Source organism: Drosophila guanche, unplaced genomic scaffold (genome assembly GCF_900245975.1).
Source record: "Drosophila guanche unplaced genomic scaffold, DGUA_6, whole genome shotgun sequence".
Lineage (NCBI taxonomy): Eukaryota > Metazoa > Arthropoda > Insecta > Diptera > Drosophilidae > Drosophila > Drosophila guanche.
The window spans coordinates 3,332,189-3,352,478 of NW_022995751.1; the positions used below are offsets into that span (position 1 = coordinate 3,332,189).

At 45.8% G+C, this 20,290-nt stretch overlaps 1 protein-coding gene and 1 pseudogene across 3 annotated transcripts in view; both read right to left on the minus strand.

Annotated features, from left to right (window-relative positions):
- LOC117587335 overlaps positions 1-20,130 on the minus strand; it is a 35,650-nt gene extending 15,520 nt beyond the window's left edge. For 2 of the 3 annotated variants that reach the window (XM_034277973.1, XM_034277972.1), the window contains exon 1: positions 19,649-20,129. The gene's annotated coding sequence lies outside the window, so the exon portion shown is untranslated. Of the gene's footprint in view, positions 1-19,648 lie in introns of all 3 variants that reach the window. The other variant, XR_004574053.1, reaches the window with a different exon arrangement.
- Positions 10,683-11,175, minus strand: LOC117587151 (annotated as a pseudogene).
- Positions 20,131-20,290: the final 160 nt, after the last annotated feature.

Below are 20,290 nucleotides of genomic sequence, written 5' to 3' on the forward strand. Positions count from 1 at the left end.
TTTGATTTGCCTTTGATGACTGCTCATCGGGTTGCAGCTGTGGAGAAATTTTGAAGGTGGAGGTGAAGTCGTGGCAGAGTCGGCTTCGCCTTCGTCTTCGGCGTTGGAGTCCAAGTTGAGTCTTTGGCAATGTTGCGACAGCTGTCAGGCCTGCGCCAGGCTGCTGCCACACAGCCAGCTGCCTGCTGCCTGCTGCCAAGTGCGTGGGACGCCTCCGTGCGCGCTCTCTCAATTGAATGTCCGAAATAAAAATACGCCACACAAAACGCGTCTTCAGTTTCAATCGTTGGCTGTATTTTTTTTGCGTGGAAAACGTGCCAGCTGGCGGCTTCCACTGTTAGCCATCTGTATGTGGAAGTGGAGGTGGGGCTGGCCCCACACACGCCCACGCGCCATGACACGCCCATCGAAACCAGCCAGCAAATAAGCAAAATCAAACAAAACGAAACGGTAAAACAAAAATAAGAGTGCCACGAATGGAAATGAAAGACTTTAAAGATACTCTGTACTGGGGAGGCAACTAACGAAGAGAATTGCTTTAGGGATAGTTATAATTCTGATAATTAAAGTGATAGGATTGCTCTGAAATTGGTTATTTATGTGGATAATATTCATAGAAATAATCTAACTAAAGCGGAGTTCTGATAACTGCAAAATTGTGGTTGTTACATGGGTTTCTCGACCATATCCTGCCTTCCTTCACTCCTCCTTTGCAGGGTACTCTCAACTGTTAAACAACAAGCGTTGCCTCTGCTGCATCAATAACTGGGCAAATCGACAACAATCGATATTCGCATATTCGCACATCGCTGAGGGAAAAGCAATTACACGTGTCCCCCCCGCTGCCCACACCCCACTTGCAGCAGCATCGATTCAATATTTATATTTCCGCACACACAACCCCCGCATGGATCTGTGTTTCCCCCTCAGTGCAGAAGGGGAGAGGGCACAGAACTCATCCCAGCTGATTTTTAATTAGTGCGAAATGTTTGAACATTATTTTCATTTATATTCCTCGTGCACTTTTATTTGCCATCAAATATGAGCGTATAGAAATTAATATTGTACGAGTTTGTGGCAAGGGGCGGAGCAGCACGAGCAGGGAAATGGATGGCAGCCACAGTCGAAACATAGACACAGTCGGGCGTCGGGCGTCGGGCAGAGAATTGCCAAAAATGTGTACAATGAAAGGTTTATGCACTCAAATTAACGCAGAAATTCCCCGCCGCTTTGGCTTAATTACCTAAATATTTCACTCGCTGTGGGGACTGCCCGTAGTCCCCGCTAGAATTTATTTGAATTTTCATTTCAATTCGGAAAGCTAAAACAGAAAACAAGTATTTAATTTCCGTTTATTATACGCTGAGGAATTATTCAATGAAATACGAACCAAATCCACAGCTAAGAAGTGGAAAATTATATTTTAAGGCTCAAAAAAAGTAGAGCAAAAGGTCAGAAGATTGGAGGACAGGTTTAAGCCTTAAGGTAGTCCTTGAAGCCATGGACATGCATGGTACGTGTCTGGCATTTCTTTTTAGTGCCTGGCAAAGGGACAACTTTGGCACTAATAAGAAAAAGAAACATTCTCTCTGGACACTGTGGCTTGGTCCAAGTGTGGTAGGTAATTGAGTTTCCTTGCTAAAATACTCAACAATAATATGATTTGGACACAGAGACACTTAACGAATTGATGGAAATGAAAGCAAAAGGCAGGCCAGCCCAGGCCGGGCAGCAGACAATTCCCCGACAAGAGAATGCATGAGAATTGAAATTTTATTCAAATTTAGGTTTCCCCTCCACAAGCAGAGCTGGAAATTGACAACTTTTGTTGGATTTACATAAATTATGAGGACGCCACCAACAAAAAACAGACACAACGAATTCCCGAATATTTCGAGTGCAGCGAGAGGAAGAGAGAGATTTTGGTTTTGGATTTGAAATTAGTTGATTTGTATGCGCGAACTGAACGAAATGAAAACTAATAGAGTTGTATAACGAGTTGCAGCCTAAGGAAGAGGGAAAACTGGAAACTGGACAACCGCAGCAGAATACGCCGCATCCATCCAGCTATTCCGACCCATCGGCAGCTGATAAACTTGAAGTTTTATTGCCAATTCAAATTCAAATTGAAATCTTTGAAATGTGGAAATCGTTACGAGTATTGTTGGAATTTCAAAATGTACCTAATGAAGCCCAAGGGGGAATGTCAGCTGTGAGATTAGATCACAGATCAGGGGGAAGAGATATTGGTTAAACTCTGACCATTGTTGAGAAGCTGAAATGTTGCCAAGATAAAATAAAACCTGTACTTAAGATTAAACAAAAACAGAGACCAATGAGAGACTTGTCTCTGGGGGACAGTTTGACTGTCTAACGATGGGCTGAGACACTTTTTATGACTCTCTCTCTCTCTCCCCTATTTGCATCTTTAAGATAAGTAAATTTAGCTATTATTTTGAGGAACATTTCAAGTTAAATTCATTCAACCAAATGCATCGCTTAAGCCTCTGAGAAACCCAACTAGTTAATGCCTGTCTTGGCTTATGTCAAAATTGATAAAACTACAAACGAAGTCCCTTGCCCCTTGCAGCAGACAAAAGCCAAGAGATTTGAGCTGCCATCAGCTGATGGGAAAAGTCCCCAACTCTCCACTCTTTGAGCCACACACAGCGTGTGGGAGCTGCTGCTTCCCGACTGACTGACTGACTGACTGACTGACAGACCGACTGTGTTCCCAGATTCATAATTTTCAACAAACAAATCGCTTTATAATCCCTTTTCAAACACACAAAAGAGCGAGTCGCTCGGCAGACACTTCTGGCTTCAGCTCTAATCCCGAGCTGTCAATAAGACATTAATGCTTCTCAGCTACACACGGCTTCAGTCTTTTGAGCTAAGAAAATGTACCACTGGAGAGGGATCGTGTTACCCCCCAAAAAACGCATTCTGACGATGAAAGAAAAAGGATGCCCAAGCCACACACACACACTTGAGATATCCCTCAGCACACAAACAGGCACACAGGCAAACACATTTTCCCTCAACACTTGTTGAAGTAAGGGAAAAGACGCTGCTGCTGCTGCTGCTGCTGCATGCCACTTGAGATATTTAGAAGATAGCTAAACCCTCTCCATCTCTCCCTGTGGCTCTGCGACTGCCTGCCGCCTGCCTGCATATGTGCATAATATTTATGATATATTTTGTTGAAAATTTAATTTCAACTTGCAGCCGTGGCAGCCGTTGCCAGCAACGTCTTGTGGCACCTATACAAAACGCTACTAAAGTTATGGCTCAAGCATAAAATTGTGCTGCCAGATTCCTGGTGCTAGATTTTCCTCTAGCTTTTCGCTTAGACCTTTTTTTTGCTGTTGCCTTTCATGGCCGTACTTTTTGTTGCCAAGTGTCTAATGCAATTTGCTTGCGAACAAACTCAATAAAGGCTGCCCTGAACAGAGCAGCAGAGGAGTGGAGGAGCTGAGGAGCTGAGAAGCTTCCTTGTAAGCAGAAGGATGGAGGAGCAGCAGTTGATAGATTTGCCCGGGCAGCCGCGGGCCACACACGCGCAACAAAAATGGAAGAAAAGGAGAAGCAGCACAAGATGGTGATGGTCATGGGGGATGGTGGTAGGGAAGGGCTTCACCTTTGGCTCTCGGGCCACTTTGCTTTTGCAATCATTTTTCCTGGCAGCCAGGGACTACAGCCAAGAACAGTACAGTAGATGCTCGTTAAGTTAACTAGCTTATGAGGGATTTTCGACCTGTCTGGCTGGTCTTATCGAGCGATTGCTGTACCTGAGGCAGGCCGCAGAGTCCCGTCCATTCAGCAGCTGAAGCTCCAATAGAAATCATCAGCACACACTCGCAGAAATAATGGGAGGAAAAAAGTAAAATAAATACGAAAATCAATATATGTAGGCGTAAGCAGCAGCCGGAGCAGCAGCTCCAGCAGCAGGTCAATGTATCCCCCGTGTATCCATAAGATACAGATACACAGGAAACATAAAATGAATTAATTCCTGAAGGGAAAGGGAGCAGCAGCAGGAAGGAAGCGGCGCATTCTAATCGAAAAGCAAGTGAAGTCAGCCCATCCCCCCCTCAATGCCTGCCCCTCTACCTCTCTCTATCTATGAACAATAACTACTGTACTGTAGGCGGTGGGCGTGGCTGTGCCAAAGACGGTGAAAACATGTTTAGGGCGGCTGCAGAGTGCGGCGAAAAGCTACCCACAACAAGAAAAAAGACAAACAGGGACACAAATCTTGGCACATAAAACAATTAGCAGTCGAAAAGGAGTGGGAAGCAGCTGGAGGTGGAGTAGAAGTACAAGGGGATCAGAGGGCAGGGATCCATTGGGGGATTTGGTGGGGCTTAGTGGAGGGTGCGGCGAGAATAAATGACAACAGTTTGGGCTCTAGAAATTAGTTTAGGTCCCCAAAAACCTACACAGGAGGAGAAATACCCTGAGAAAAATATTTTATTCTATTTTTTGTACCCCGTAAATGGACGGTAAAAAGGGAATTGCAGATGAGGATATTATGTATCTCTTGGTGCGAAAATATAGAACCAATGCTAGGCTTTTCTTTAATTATATACTAAGATTTTAGCCACCGAAATCCACCGAAATAGCTGAAAAATACTTTCCTGAGTATTTCTATAATTTTGTGACTCATTTGATGAGATTTCCCATAATCCCTCCCAATTAGAGGGTACCTTCAAGCCTCATCGTAGCCCAGTAATTTTCCTACTTGTTTTACCCTCATGTTTTTTTGGTGGGGGCAGACGAAAAATTTATGAATATTAAATGAGAAGTCAGAGCCCAAGCCAAAGCCAAAGTCAGATCCAAAGCTAAAGCCAACAGCAATTTATGGCACATGCAAATGCCTCATATATCAAACCAGCTGGCTGGCTGGCTGGCTGGCTGGCTGTGTGAAGTCATAAAGCACCGAACGAACAAGGAAAAACAAGAAGGAAGCCAACGCCAACAACATCTAACAAGGACAACTGTCTGTCTGTCGTGTGCTGGTCAATGGAGGCGTATAGGATAGGACACTGTCCGGCCAAGAGGGATAGGACACTGTCCGGCCAAGAGGGATGGGACACTGTCCGGCCAAGAGGACAAGACGGGACAGAGCAGAGCAAAGCCGAGAGACGACATGGCCAAGAAGACAAACAAATTTCCAATCGCAAGCAAAACATTTTCCCAGCCATTAATAGGAAAATATAAACACACACATAAACAAGAGGAAGATATTTCCACATACAATATACGAAATACGATATATATAGATATTCTTTTTATGTTGCGATAATACCAATTGGGGAGTGCGGCTGTTGGGGGGAGGGAGGGGCGGTATGTCATCATGTCTCTGCCCGCTTGACTGCCAAAAACAATAGATTAACGTTCCTTCGCCTCTGCTGCTGCTGTCCTGCCAAGGACACAGCCGAAGAAGGTCAAAGCTGGCAGAAAAAAATGCCCGAAAAACTCCCCCGCAAGAGAAGTTAAAATAATAAAGAAATTTTGGACGATGTGTTTTTTTGGGAAGATAAATTGAAATCTTTATAAATGAATTATTATGTCATACCGGGTTACCAGGTTACCAGCTACTCCATCCCCACTTTCATCTCCCACCAATTAGAGCCCTTCAAAGCCGTAATATCTAGGCAAGGGCAGTCGCTGTACCTCTCCGGCCGCTCCGTCCTTCTGGCTGTAACTTCAATCGCATTATAAACAAATAAATAAACTTACGGAGAGCGGAGAAGGGCCAGTAGAGAAATCTCATAAAAGCAGACTCGACTCGACTCCGGCTGTGACTCTCGACTATATCAAATCCACTGCCAGATCCGAGTCGAGTCGAGTCTCGAGTCGGAGAAGCAGTCAACAATATTGGCCAAGAACGACGCAAAATGGCCATCAACTTTAATTGAGTTGAAGAACAAAAAACAACATCATCTGAAATAGACGGCAATCCGAGAAATGCGAAGAAGCAGAGAGGAGTCGGAGGAGTCAGAGTCGCCGGCCAGGGCCAGACCAGAGCAACGGTACAAAATGTCTTGGTCGCAGAGAGAGAGAGAGAGAGAGTGAGAGAGCGCGGTGCGGGCGGAGAAAGCTGAACGGAGTGCGGTGTGGAAGAGGAAGCGGAGCTGCGATGAGCGGAGCGGAAGGAATTTTAGCAAATTAGATTGTTTTCCACTTGAGTTCGTTTTAACGCTAACAGAACGCCCGACCAGAAATCCGCCAGAACCAGCCAGGAACCATCAGAGTTACGAGAGACAGAGAGACGTGAGACGTGAATTCTGGACTGTGTACGAGTTGGGATTGGGTAATGGGGGAGTGGGAAAAGGGGACTACTCTGAGTCAGCTCTAGTCTTGTAATCTTATTCCCATTCTTTGGCATTTTCTCCCCCACCCGCTGCCTTCCCACTGCTAGTTCTGGTAGTACTTGTCTTGCTGTTTCGATGTTACCTTTTCCCTCTACTTAACCAACATTCGAGGGACAGGCAACTGCCGGCCAACCAGCCACCCACCAAGGCAACTTAAAACCAGTAACAAGAGCAACAACAAGAGCAGCAAGAGAGATACCCACGGAGGGTCATTGCTTTGAAAGGAGTTGAGTAATTTTAGGAGAGATTAAAAGATGGTAACTGCAACCAAAATGCGTCAAGAATTATATGACAAAATGAGTTATTTGGCTCCACAAAGTCTCTTGAGTTATCTTGGATTACCTATAGAAATTAACAATATTTTCCCACAAAAACTTTACTCTCTGCATAAAAAACAGAAGAAAAAGATCTGCACTTGAAAAGAGCCAACGGCTTAGGCTTTAAAGCCTGCAAAACTCTTCTTTTCTGCACATTTAAACATATTTTTACTATCTTAATACCCTCGAAAAAAAGAGTACGTAACGTAGACCGAAAAAAAGGAAGAAGAATCATTTCGCCGAGTTTCCGTTGGCTTGGAACAATCATCACTCACTCAGTCGGCAGAAAATTGATGATAATAATCGCACGTACTGGCGGGGCCAGCAATTGTGTGGATGGAGAGTGGAGTGGCTGCTTTGCTCTGCTATGAAATCGCAGTAATACCAGGGCTTACACGCAGAACCACTGCCACTCCAGCGGATGGCCAACAGCTGCTCCACTCCAACTGTCTGTCTGTCTGCTCCACCAGCTTTCACCTCTCTGTTCTGTTGTCTTTCTCCTGTGGCCCCAGAGGGACACCTTGCAGCGTTGTCATTAAAGCCAATAAAGTGGTCGCCGCCAAATGACATTGTCGTCAGCGGCAGTTGTGGAGTCGCGTCGCTCGCCTCGCTGATTGAGTACAAAAGGCAGCTGGCCCCCCAGCGTGGATGCCACCATCCCAATACAAACCCAGCTCAATCCGCAGAACCTAGAGCTCCATTTCATACCCAACGCCAATACCCCTCCCACTCTGTTCCCGTTGGTTTTTTTTTTTGGTTCGTTTTTTTCTTCGTTGTTTTTGTTTTTATCAGCGACAGCAAAAAATGAAGCGAATTTATCTCTATTACCGTTAGCTGCTGCCATGCCACGCCCACATTTGTTGACGCGCCCATCATTTGTATTGTCGACATGCTCTCCAAAGGGGCGGCGGGGGGAGTGGCACTGGCATCGCCATCGCCATCGCCATGTGATATGGAACAGATACAGATACAGATTTGAGGAGACAGCTGCGGATGAAGCAGGCAGAGGCAGAGCCAGCAGCAAGGACCTCTAAAAGCAAACTCGAGTCGAGCCTCGTTTTTGGACAGCGAAAAAAAATGATTGATGGTCGGCCCTAAAACGATTTTCCCCCACTTTAAAGTGTTTTTTTTTGTTGGAAAACCATTCGCGAAAATTGCAAAAGGCAACCGAAAATAATGGAAAAATGTTTAACATTACTTGAGATGATCTATGTGGGGGGGAAGTAGGGAATTCATACAGGAAAATGCATCCCACACACAGATAGAAAACTTCCCACAGAACTCTAGAGAGGGGGGAACGCACCATTAAGTAGGTGCCCCCAAAAAATGTAAATATCACGAAAGGAATGTTAACATTAACTGTCTAATTTGTTGTCATTTCGATGTTCAAAGAGCTTCTGCAGTAGACCCACAGAACACACGCGAGATGATGGCCAAGGCGGAGGAAAAACGTGTGTTTTTGGGGGGAACGCTAATAACTCTTTCGGATTTGTTTGTTGGGGGGAGAAAATTAATGACAGACGAAATCATTTTAGCCAGGCTTAAATCACGGGAAAGACACGGGAAGATGAAGTGGCCCAGCGATAGGGCCGCGCGGACACACTTAAATTTGTTTGGACAAAACATTAATAAACTGTGATGGAGCTTTTAAGCAAAAGGAAACCGCTGCGCTCTCCGCACTCCCCTCTCTCTCTCTCTCTCTCTCTCTCTCTTTCGCTGCTGCTGTTGCATGCATAATTTCCAAACGGAGATTTCCACTAAAAGTTTTTGTTTTGTTTTTTTTTTGTCAGTGAAGGTCTCTCAGGTCTCAGGTCTACCTCTGAACTACCGTTTTCTTGTCTGCTAAACAGAGAGCTAGGGAGAGAGAGGGAGAGATGCAACCCCATGGTCGTCTGTGGTGGCATGACCATGACCATAGCCATCGCTTTGGCTATGAGAATGAATTTCAAATGGAGAAGAGACGGACATGAAAAACCTTTTATCTAAAAGTGCTTTCTGCTTTCCCCCCCACACACCACTCCACTCTCTTTCTTCTTCAACTGCGGAGAGGAGATGTCTGTATTAGCCAAGAAGCAAATGCAACTGGAAATTAAGCAACAGACACCAGCAGCAGCAGCAGCAGCAAACGGCGGCAACAAGCGGCGGCCCAAACGGCATCGAACAAAGCAAAACGAAGACGAGACACCACTAAAACACTGAACTCAATAATTCTCCGACTGCAGTCGAGACAGAGATAGCAAAAGAGAGGGAGAGAGAGAGATGGAGACCAAAAATGCCGCTAATTTAGTTACCAGCCAAAAATAAAAACCCCGAAAGAGAAGAGCCCGAAAACCCTCATGTATGTGTGTACCTGCGGTTACACAGCAGTTCCCGAAGCCTCAACCCCGCCTGTATGTACCGTTGGTGGGGGGAGTGCAGTGTTTAGTGTTTGTTATTTGGATGGAAATTGTGTAGCCGCCGCCGCCGCCGCCGCTGCTGATGATGGCTAATTAGTTGGTAGCGCTCCCCCCACTGCACTTGCCCCTACTCAGCGTTTGAAACTTCCATCATATCATGATGTCTTTATAGAACAACAATTGAGGCAAAGGTGGCAGAGTGGCTCTGTAAGGTCTTTTACCTTCCTTTTGTTGGGTGCAAATGACTGCACATTAAATGGCAAAAAGAAAGAAAAAACCAACTAAATACATTTTTAGCTTTTCAGCTGTGACCGCAATTTAATTGGTCTAATAAAAGTTGGTAGCAGAACAAAAAGGGGCAGGAGTGTGGCGAGTGGGGCTGTCTATATATATTTTAATGCTAATGTGCACACATTTGTCCAACAATCCATGGCAATCCATGGCAATCCACATTAATCAGCATTCGGGGGAGGCCAAAAAGCGAACAAAAACCAACGGCAGCAGCATCAGAAATATTGTTGTTGTGCGAGAGGCATTTGTGGCAGTGTCAGTCAGTGCCGGGAATTACGTATAGGAATATCTGTCTGTGTGTTTTTTGCGGTTTTTACGGTTGGATCTGTGTATCACTGTATATCTGCGGGCATGAATACAACTAAAGTTTTAATTATGAAAAAGGTTTCAACAGCAGCAAAGAGCTGTGTGAAAGTAGATTAAACTGAAAACACGCTGTTCACTTAATGTAATACCATCTACAGAGTTTCACTTTAAATTTTAGTCCTGTCCCCACACCATGCCATGGATTTACACCCACGCTCGTTGGCATTCCACTCTTATTTCCATCCCCGAATTGGAGAACCCTTTTTTGTGCGTGTGTGTGAAGCACGTTCCTGGGATTCCTCCTCTAGCTGCTGTTATTTCGGGGAACCGCAGCACAGCGAACACCTTCCTAACTAAATGGGCATGCTAAACATATTACCTTACCATTCCCCCAAACACTCATCTTGCACCTGTCTCTCTTCTGAAATGAAATGCCAACTCTAACACCTTGCCCGCAGTACTTTCCCTGTTCATCCTGCTTCTTCCTGGCATATTTGTTTTAATTTTAAACCAGCCGCAAAGTCGAAAAGTTGCACCCACGCCCTGGTCCTGCCTCTGCCCTGGCCCCGCCCTGCGCTCGAGGCAACAAAAGTCCAAGGGAATGCGGATCCTATGCCATGAAAAACCCAAAAGCCTGAATGAACTGAACCCTGGGCCAAATGATGCGTGAAATTCAATACAGTAGCTCCGGCAACAGCCCCCCCAAACCGCTCCCTAAGTCTGTTAGTGTTAACCCAATCCGCAGACAGCCTGCCGCTGCCCCTTCACACCCAATCCCAAATCGTATCCTGAATCCAGAGTCCCGAAAAACTAAAGGCAGGAGGACACTGATGGGCTGACTAAGTGTTTCTTGAGTTTTTATTTTTGCTTCGAGGTTTCTCTGCTTCGCATGGGAGAATGGAACTGGCAACTGGGAACTGGGAACAGGGAATTGGGTTTGGGTTTGGGTTTTTGTGTTTGTTTTACGCTTTTGCCGAATGTGTGAAAAGGCATCAAATGGCGTTAAAAATGTTTAAGTACACAAAGCGGGGGAATAAACAGCACAGATCCACAAACCACCACATGTCAGTCTCAGTCAGCTTAAAGAAAAAGGGGTTCTCGGGTTGGGTTTTACCCTGGGATTTAAGACTCTCTGACCATAAATTCCATTGATTGTCGCAAAAGCGTTTTGTATGACAAGTTCGAACGTCTTGTATTGTATGTCTGTCTGTCTGTCTGTCTGTCGCGACTGTCTGTCTGTATGTTCTGTCGTTTGTCTGTTGCCCCGTTTTGTCTTACGTTTGTATGACTTCTGTTGCCTTGCACCGCACACCGCAAACACCATACTCTCACTGTATGCCTCACTGTATGCCAGGGGAGTAACATCAGCTAGTGTCCCCCCGCCGTTCTGGTTGCCACTGCCACTCACCTGCCAGCATTCGTTTGTTTTGCTGCTTCTTTAGTTTCCCGAGGCCCGCATGTCACATAAACCGCAGTGTTACCCATCCCCATCCCCATCCCCAGCCCAAGCCCAACCCAATCCAAAACCTTCTTCTGCCACTTGGGAAGTGTGAAGCGGAAACCAAACAAAAGCCGCCTAAAACAACTGCAGGTACGACCAAGACCAAGACCCCTACGCAAAAACCCAAGACGCAAGCAAGACCAAGAAGCCGCAGATAAGATGTCGGTCGGTCGCTTCGTGGTCTGTCTTCAGTCCTTTGGCATAAGCGAATTTTAATATTGTATATACACAAAAAAAAAAAACAGAAGAGTGGTTGCCCCCAAGCACAGTGGGGGTGGAGAAGGAGCAGCGGGGGTTACTCTGGAATCTGGCATCTAAAATCTCTTCAATCTCTACGGCGCTTGCTTTTCTCACTTTTAGTTTTCTGTTTACTTTCGACTTTGAAGGGAAAATCTTTCGCTCCCTCTCACGCAGACAGCAGGTGAGAGGGAGTGAGTGGAGGAGCTTTGACGGGAGGGAAATAAGTTTCCCGGGGTCCAGGTGCCCTGTGTAGTACCTTTTTCACACCTCTCTCTCTCACTGTCGAGTTGAAGTAGCACTCCCCCCAGAAAACTAGCCTCCACACACGCCCCATTCCGCTAGCCTTCTATTTGAGTTTTTCGCTCCTTACTTAACAACTTGTCGCCCCGAATTGTGCCACTCCCCACTCTCTGCTCTTTGGGGACCTAAAATTCACAGGCATGTCCTTTGGACAAATGCTCAAAAAAAAAGTTGACACGGGACCCGAGCGAGGGCCTCGTCTTTTTCTGTTTTGCTTTTCTTTTTGTTTGTCGTTTGTTTTTTTGACGGTTTGTTTGCTGGCCTCTTTTGCATAACTGGCTACAAATTTGTGCCCCTAGTGCTGCTCTTAACGCCTCTAAAGTTGGCCAAGTTTCCTCTGAAGAGTTTTCGTTGTGATGGAAACGGGCCAAAAATGTTGACACGCGCGCTCCGACAGAGTTTGAAAGGTAAAGATTTTCCAGCTTTCCTGGGATTTAAAAGCAGGGTGGCAAAAGCAGGGTGAAAAGTTGGACTTCTGGGTAAACTTTTTAGTTTAGAAAAACCAAAAGCTGAACTGCACTTTCCATTGCATTTAAAGAACTAGTTTGTGGAAGGCTAACTGCCAGTTAAATGTGCATATTCCATTTCAATTTCGGCCATTCGAAAAGCATTTCAAATAATTTCCAAAACTTTTTCCTTTTGTCACCGTCCAAAAGTTTATCCTTTCGACCACATTTGGCCATGCCATCGCTTATTGTTACTCTTTGAGGGGGGGGGGGGAAATTCCTTTGCCTTTGCCACATTTACCCATTTTCCATCGAACTTTTGACCAAAAACTTCTTTTGCAGACAACCTGGCAGATCCTTGGCCAGCAAAAAGAACATTGTATAAGAGGACAAGCGGACAAGGACGAGGATGTCGTAGCACCACTGAAGCCAATCTCTTTTTAAGCTGTTTAACAGAGTGAGAGAGAGTGAGAAAGAGAGAGAAGGAGAAAATAAAATAGGAAAAACTTTCACTTTGTTCCGTTCAGGAGGACGATCAACGCCAGAAGTTTCTTTTTTTGGTCGAATGGAAAACTTACTCGTAAATGGGGAGAGAAAAAAGTTCTCAAAAGTTCCGGTATTAAGTCCATTTAACCCGCCATTGAACCTTACGCCTCAACGAACGTCCCGGCCTGGCCCGGCCCGGCCCAGCCCGAACGGCTAATGCAACAACAACCACAAGAGCCACACAAAAAAAAGGATGCAAAAAGGACCACAAGCCGAAACTGCAACAACAACAGCAGCAGCAATAGAAACTTGAACACTTTCCCCTCCTGCTGGAGGATGAGGAGGTGGAGTAGGAGGCAGAGGAAGTGTAACTACTATTGTGGCAAGGACCAGCAGCAGCAAGGACAACAAAGTAAATGGGCAGCCAGCCTGTGTGTGTTTTGTCAAGAGGTGTGCGGCGGACGGGTCGAGTGACAGGAAAATCAAGCAGGCAAATGTGCAAGAAGTGGAGAATGTAACGGAAAAACTTTTGTAGCAACGCTGCCAGGAGGTGGAAGATTAGGATCACGGGTTTGATACGTAGAAATTAAGGATTTTTGAGCATTATTTGTATATATTTTTTCAGAACAGTTGAGGAATTTTGAGGAGTTGTCTCTTATAGTTGTTTTGCAATATTTCATCGAATATCTTGGAACCCATGTCTCGGTTAGGGTATCTACCACGTCTCCTTGCATTCATCTACCTTTTCTTTATCCCCTTTTTGTCCAAAATCGTAAAAAGAGAGCAGCAAATACTAAAAAGAATTCAATAAAATAACGCTTTCCATCTGGTCGAAACTAAAATAAAGTTTTTCCATTCCAACCCAACCTGCCCCCTACCTTCCCCTAGCATCGTGCCGTGTGCTAAGGGCAATTTTCATGAAATTTGTAATGCCACGCCCCGCACCCCGCAAGTCCCGTGGAATGAGTGTTTCCAGCGCCATTTTAGCGCTCAAGTTTAACAATGGACGCTGGCGCGAAAGAAAGAACTAAAAGAAACCGCAAAAGTATTCCAAGAAGAAGGAAGAAGAATGGCAGGGAGTGGAAGAGAACGAGGAAGAGGTGGTAAAAGTGTGCAAGCGAAATTGGGTGGGGGTTGGGCTGCCATTTGTACGTACACTGATCTATTGTTGTTCTTGTGCCACGATTTCTTGTTCCCGTATATCTTTGCTCTCCTTCCTTATGGCTCTCTCTCTCTCTCTCTGTCAATGTCTTTCTCTTTCGTTTCCACTCTGCATTTATCCTGCTTACAGTTACACAGATAAACATTTTTGTTAGGGACAAAATGCACGAAAAAGTCGCAGCCAAAGACATGACCAAAAATGTAGCCGGGTAAGGGGGCAAAGAAACGGGTTAAGACTATTTTTGCTAGAGGATTCAAGGAACATCCTTGGCACAGGCTGAGGCATAGGTGGGTGTGGGTCTCCCCTTGTGACTTGTTTGAATGCATACATTGTCGGGCGATAGCAAAATGTTGAATTTACAGCAGCAGCAGCAGTAGCATGTGCCACACAGGACATGGCCGGAGACGGAAGGGGGGACCATGAGGCAAGAAATGCATTAAAGATGAGCAGCAGTAAACTAGATCAATATTCTTTAACCATAATCACATGACAATTCCAATTACTTTTCTTTCTAATATCTCTCAAACCCATTTGAACTGCTGCGCCCGCACTTTTAACCCCTTTGTACCCCTCTCGAGCCACCCATTTACCGGCTGCAGTAGACGCTTCTGATGGGCTTTCGAGCACAACTTACTATTATCGCAGGATAAATGCCAGTCGCACATAACTAAGACTTACTCTGGGACGTCCCTGCTGCTGCAGCTGTTGGCTGGCTTTTCCTTGAATGAATCCTACAAAACTGCTAAGCCGCCAGCAAGGATAAGCACTGAAGAAGAATAGCAAGAGAGAGAGAGAGAGAGAGAGAAAAAGAGAGATAGAAAGCCTGCAACCTGCATAACTGATGGTTCCTCCGTTGCCACTGCCACTCCTTCCATGCCACCCCGCCACCATCTGCTGCTGCAGCGCACAGAGAGTGTGGCATCCGTGGCATCTGGTGCACTGAAGGAGCAGCTTCGCTTCCGACAAAACGAAGGACTAACACTGCCTGCCGCGGCATAACTGTGTCTTGGAATTTTAATAGAGCAAATTTCCACGCAAAAACCAACAAAAAACGAAAAGAAAATAAAAACTCACTAGAGGGAAAAATAGAAAAAGGAAGAACGAAAATGCTTTGCGCTTTATTTCGCGCTGGTAATAAAACTTCAAAATGAAGTTTAGAAAACTTTTTAAATGCCTTTCTCCAAAGAGCGAGACGATGGACAGTCAGCTCCGCCTGCTCCGTGCTCCTCCTTGGGCTCCATCAGCTGCTCCTTGTGCTTCTGCTGCTGCCCCACGCACTTGTTAGGCCAAACGAGAGAGGAAAAATAAATAAAACAGGCCATAATAATGATGATGACGCCTACAAACACGAGGCACCACACAGCGTGGTACGGCCCGGCCTACGCCTACGCCCAGGCCCAGGCCCAGGCGACCACGCCCCATCTTGAGGCATTTCCAAGAGCCGCGCAAAACGCTAAACGGCCCCCAAGGATGGTCCGTACTCCGCTTGCTAGGTTTTTCTTTCTTTATTTCTTGCGCTCAGCCACAGGACGCACAGGACGCACAGGACACACGGGACACGGGACACGGGAGCCTTGGCTCTGGGGCAGGCTTTTTGCAAATTTACGATTATGATTATTACAAGTCAACGTTTCGTGTTCGTTTGGAGCAAAGAAGAAAGGGAGGGGAGGCATCTCCCTCCGATGTGGCATGGCAATGGATCTGTGTATTCATGGGAATGGGGAAGTGAGTCTGACATTTGGACAGCTGCTCGAAGGAAGAAGTGCAAAAGAATGCGTCAAGGCATTTTAGCACTTTGCCACACGCCTGCCCCCTCGTCACTCCCCTACCAGCTGCTGCTGCTGTCGGTACAGAGAGAGAGAGAGATAGATATAGAAATGATAGCAAACGGGAAGGGAGAGCTGCAAAGAGAGACATCAGGAGGGTGGGGGGGGGCTAACAAAATGTATAAGCGAAAAGTTGTGCAAAAGTTATTACAACTCTTAAAGATGGGGAAGGACTCAGGACTAAGCCATAGAAGGATGTGCTGCGTTGTCTTCGAGTGTGTCTCGAGGAAGACATTGACCTCCAGTCGCTCGGGGGAGGGTTGTCGCTGGCGTTGGGCAGCGTCTGCAAATCGGAAAATTCCATGGGGCATAATAAACGTAAGATAAAAGTCAAAAAGGGACAAAAATTATATAATAAACTGTACAGCCAAATGAAATTATTGCAACAAGGGGGGGAAACGGATGGAAGTGGGTGTGGGGTGGAGGAGGGGCAATGCTGGTTCTGGAATCTCTCGTTAAAAAGTTTGATGCGCCAGCATTTCCTGATGTTGAGAAAAAAGTTTGTTCAGTTTGGTATTGGATACCCTAACGAGGGATTCCCACAGAGCGAGAGAGAGTTGTGGTCGCTTAATTGGAAGGAGTTTAGAATCTAAAAGATAGAACAGTGTAAGGATTATAACTATGAAAGAAAATAAGAGATGAGATGAGTATGAGAATGGTTTAACCACAATAAAATATATTTTCTTCGATTTATTACAATAGAAATGAATGGCAAATTTATTTTCGCTCTTCTGCCACTATGTATCCCACTCAAAACCCTACCATAAAAGAGCATACAAAACGCACCAACTGCCATAGAGAACATTTCTCTCTGTTTTGTTTCCGAAAACTTTGTACATTTTTTGATGCTTTCAAAATAACAAAAAAATGTTCTTCTGTTCTCTGGATACTGTGTGGATGCAGATACTTTGTATGGCTGATATTCTTTTATTTTTGGGGATGGGCTTTTGGTAGACACACCTACTCTCACACACACACAGCCATTAGTCTGGCAGCAAAGGTACAACACAATAAGTTGAGGCAATGCATGGAGCGGAGGGCGCTTTTGGGGCTTATCAAGAGAAGCTCATCAAATTCTCCAAAAATACCAACAGAAAATAAATACCAAATCATAAAAGCATGACGATGAGCAATTTACCAAATATCAAACAGATAGAGAGAGAGAGAGGGGAGGGGTGCAGGAGGAGTAGCAAAAGAAAGATTCAAATCAAGAACGTCGGGGCACGTTCCCCCAGTCAGTGCTCTCGAGAACAGAACAGAAAATGAAGGTAAGGCCTGAAAGTCAAGATGATTACGAGTGTACATAAATACATACATATATGTACGATTATATGTAAGGCAGTATAAATAGGTAGATTTTTCAGTTGCGTTTGTAAGAACAACAAACTAAATGATTAATGATGAAATCCCTCACTTTTTTTTGTCTGCAACGAGCATTTCACTTTTCCCTCTCAGAAGCTGCCACAGAGGCTCCCTCCCGAAACACACAACAACAACAAAAACTATGCCCGGACTGTGTGTGTGTGTGTGTGTGTGTGTGTGGAGTTATCGCCTCAATTGAAAATTGAAAATGTTATTTTTCAACTTGAACTTCGATTGCTTGTACGAGTTGTTGTTCCCCCGTTTACCATCAACTCGAAAGAGTTTCCACTGCAAGTCCCGTTTCGGAATCTTTGGTTCGCTTTCTATGGCAGGCCAGTAATCACTTTGTCATTGCCATCATTTTTCAGCATCAATTGTTTAGCGGCTCGACATAAATTCACTTTTTCCACGAGCCACAGACAGACTTTGAAGACAGAGAGAGAACCAGAACCAGCTTTCTGTCTAATGGAAATTGAAAGACAATCAGGGAGGGAGACAGGGAGAGAGTCTTCCATATAGGAGTCATGCAGTCTGTGTGGATTGAAGTGCTCTCTCTGTCAGTCTGTGGCTGCACATGTGGAGTTTCTTTTCGGTGGGTTTTGGGGCTCTGTCTGTTTAAGTGGACTTCCCTGAAATCGGCCGCCGCCGCAAGCTTTGAGCCCAACTTTCATGTGGCCCCGACCAGAGATCAAAGCCACTGACGACGCTGCCTTGCGAGTGTGGTGAATAATCGGTTGCGTTATGCTAAATAGATTAGATATACTCGACGATCCGTAAAATTGCATGTATGAAAACGGAGCGTGGCAGTTGAAGCATGCAAAATGTCAGGCGACCTTTAGAGAGGGTTTTCTCAGTTGATTTGCAAATTCTCGAGCAGGCAGACACGGATATACGAATTGGATAAAATGAAGTGGCTGGTCCTGTGGCTGCCGCTCATCATCTGTTGCATGTGGGCGATGGCCTTTGAGCGACAAGTCTACCGGCTACATGTCGAATCCGACGACACTGGATGGCAGTCTCCTCCAAAGTCATATACAAATCAGAACCCATATAAACCCGCGCCTCTGTCGTATCACCCAATAATCATACCTCAAAAGCCACCTGTACGCCGTCCTTTGATGATTACTCGACTGGCGCCACAGCCAGCTATAAGCAGACCTCCACCAAGACCTTCTTCGCATCCAAACTACGCTCCACCGCCCATAACTGCACAGGGAAGCATATCCGTAAACACTTCGACAATCAACATGAACAGACCGAGAGGCAGTGCCGAATCGAATATACCCGGACTGAATACTGAGAGCAAAACGGGACAAGGCCCAATTGGCACACTGGAGGATGTGAAGCAAGCGCCCAGCACAAGTGGCGAGGTTTTAATCGTCAGCCAGAGCTCTCAGTCCGATGGCAAAAACGAGCACGTGGCCCAGGCCTCGGTCGTGTCCCCAAATCAGACAACATCCAGTCAGCAATCTTCCCCGAATCCACCTGTATACCACCCACCTACGCGGCTGGCTCCTCCGCATTCTAATCCACCAACAAACAGACCTCCGCCATATCCAAATCCATCTATACCTGTGCCTTGGATGGTTCCTTCAACGTATCCAAGTCAATCTGCACCTCAAATCAGACCACCTATGTGGCAGCCGCCTCAATTTCCACGTCAATATATCCCCGGTCCTGCGACGAATCCTTTTTTACAGCCAAGTCATTATGTACCTCTACCCGGCTCAACTTTGCGACCACCTCCTCCGAATTCAAATTTACCAGTAAACAGACCTTCGCAATATGCAGTTCCATCTGTACCCGGACATGGAATGAATCCTTATCCGTACCTCAATCCTCCATCTGTACCCGGACATGGAATGAACCCTTATCCGTACCTCAATCCATCTGTGCCCGGCCCGCCTCAATATCCAAAGCATTCAGTACCTGGACCTGCAATACCACTGCCACCTATGTTTCAAGCTCCTCCATTTCCAAATCATTCTGTACCCGGACATGGCATGACTCCTTTTAAGTATCCAAATCAATATGCACCCGGTCCTGTACCCGGTCCACCTATGCGACAGGCTCCTGCGTATTCCAACCCACCCATAAATGGACCTTTGCAATATCCAAATCCATATGCATATCCAACTATATCTGCACATGTACCACGACCACCTGTACGGCAGGCACCTCCATATCCCAATCCATCAGTACCCGGATATGGTATGAATCAATCTCCATATCCACACAATCTGCGCCCGCATCCACCCATAAACGGACCTTATACTGGACCTTCATATTCTGGATATCCACACATTGCGAAACAATCTGTTTCTAGAAAAACAACCTTCGAGGTGAAGCACGTATATGAAGAAAATCATCAACATGAATATTAGCACTTGTTTTACGATTTTCTATAATTTATATCATTAAATGGCGGAACACTCTTGTAAGAAACTCTTTAGAAATGAAAATCCAACCCTCAATTTTCAGGGAATTTCGATATGATAGCGTAGACATTGAGGCAATTATCGAACTACTCTTCTAGGTTTACTTTTGAAAGAGTTTCCCAAGTAATCAAAGAGTTTCCCGTACAGTGGCGTACATTCAACATAGCCCTCGTTCGATTGCAACTCGCAGAACTCACCTCGTTTTGAGATTCGCAGTGTGCCAATTAGCCCGTTTCCGATTGGAATGTTTGCTTGACGACGACGACTTGGCCTTGTCTGCGTATGGGATGAGGCTGCGACTGTGGCTGGTGCTGGGATTGCTGCTGGGGCTGCAGATGCGTATGGGGTTGTCTCTGTCTCTGTCGATGTCGTTGTGGTTGTCCTTTCACACAGCGGGGCAACAGCGGGGTGTAATCGTAATCCACAACTTGAGTACCGTTTAGTTGTTGTTTGTGTTGTTGTTGTTGTTGCTGTGCAAGGATAACGGTAATTAACTCGCAGGCTGGCCCGTTGGGGTCGCCACGCCGCATTGCATGCCTGCCACAAAATGTCGTTGGGTTATTGGCCGAACCGAACCGAACCGAACAGAACAGAGCGAGGAGAGCCGCTTGCCGCTTGCAGCTTTCCGGGCTGCTGCTTGACACTTTTCAAACTTTTTCTTTTAGTTGCTTGCAACACACTCGCACACACACACACACGGGACACACTCACACACGGATGGTGGGGCGGGGGGACACACAGAGATACACTTCACTATGCGCTAATTTTTTTTCCTCTGCTGCATTTGCCTTGCCTTTTACACTTTTTGTGCCTTTGGGTTCCGCGCGTTGTAAATCTTG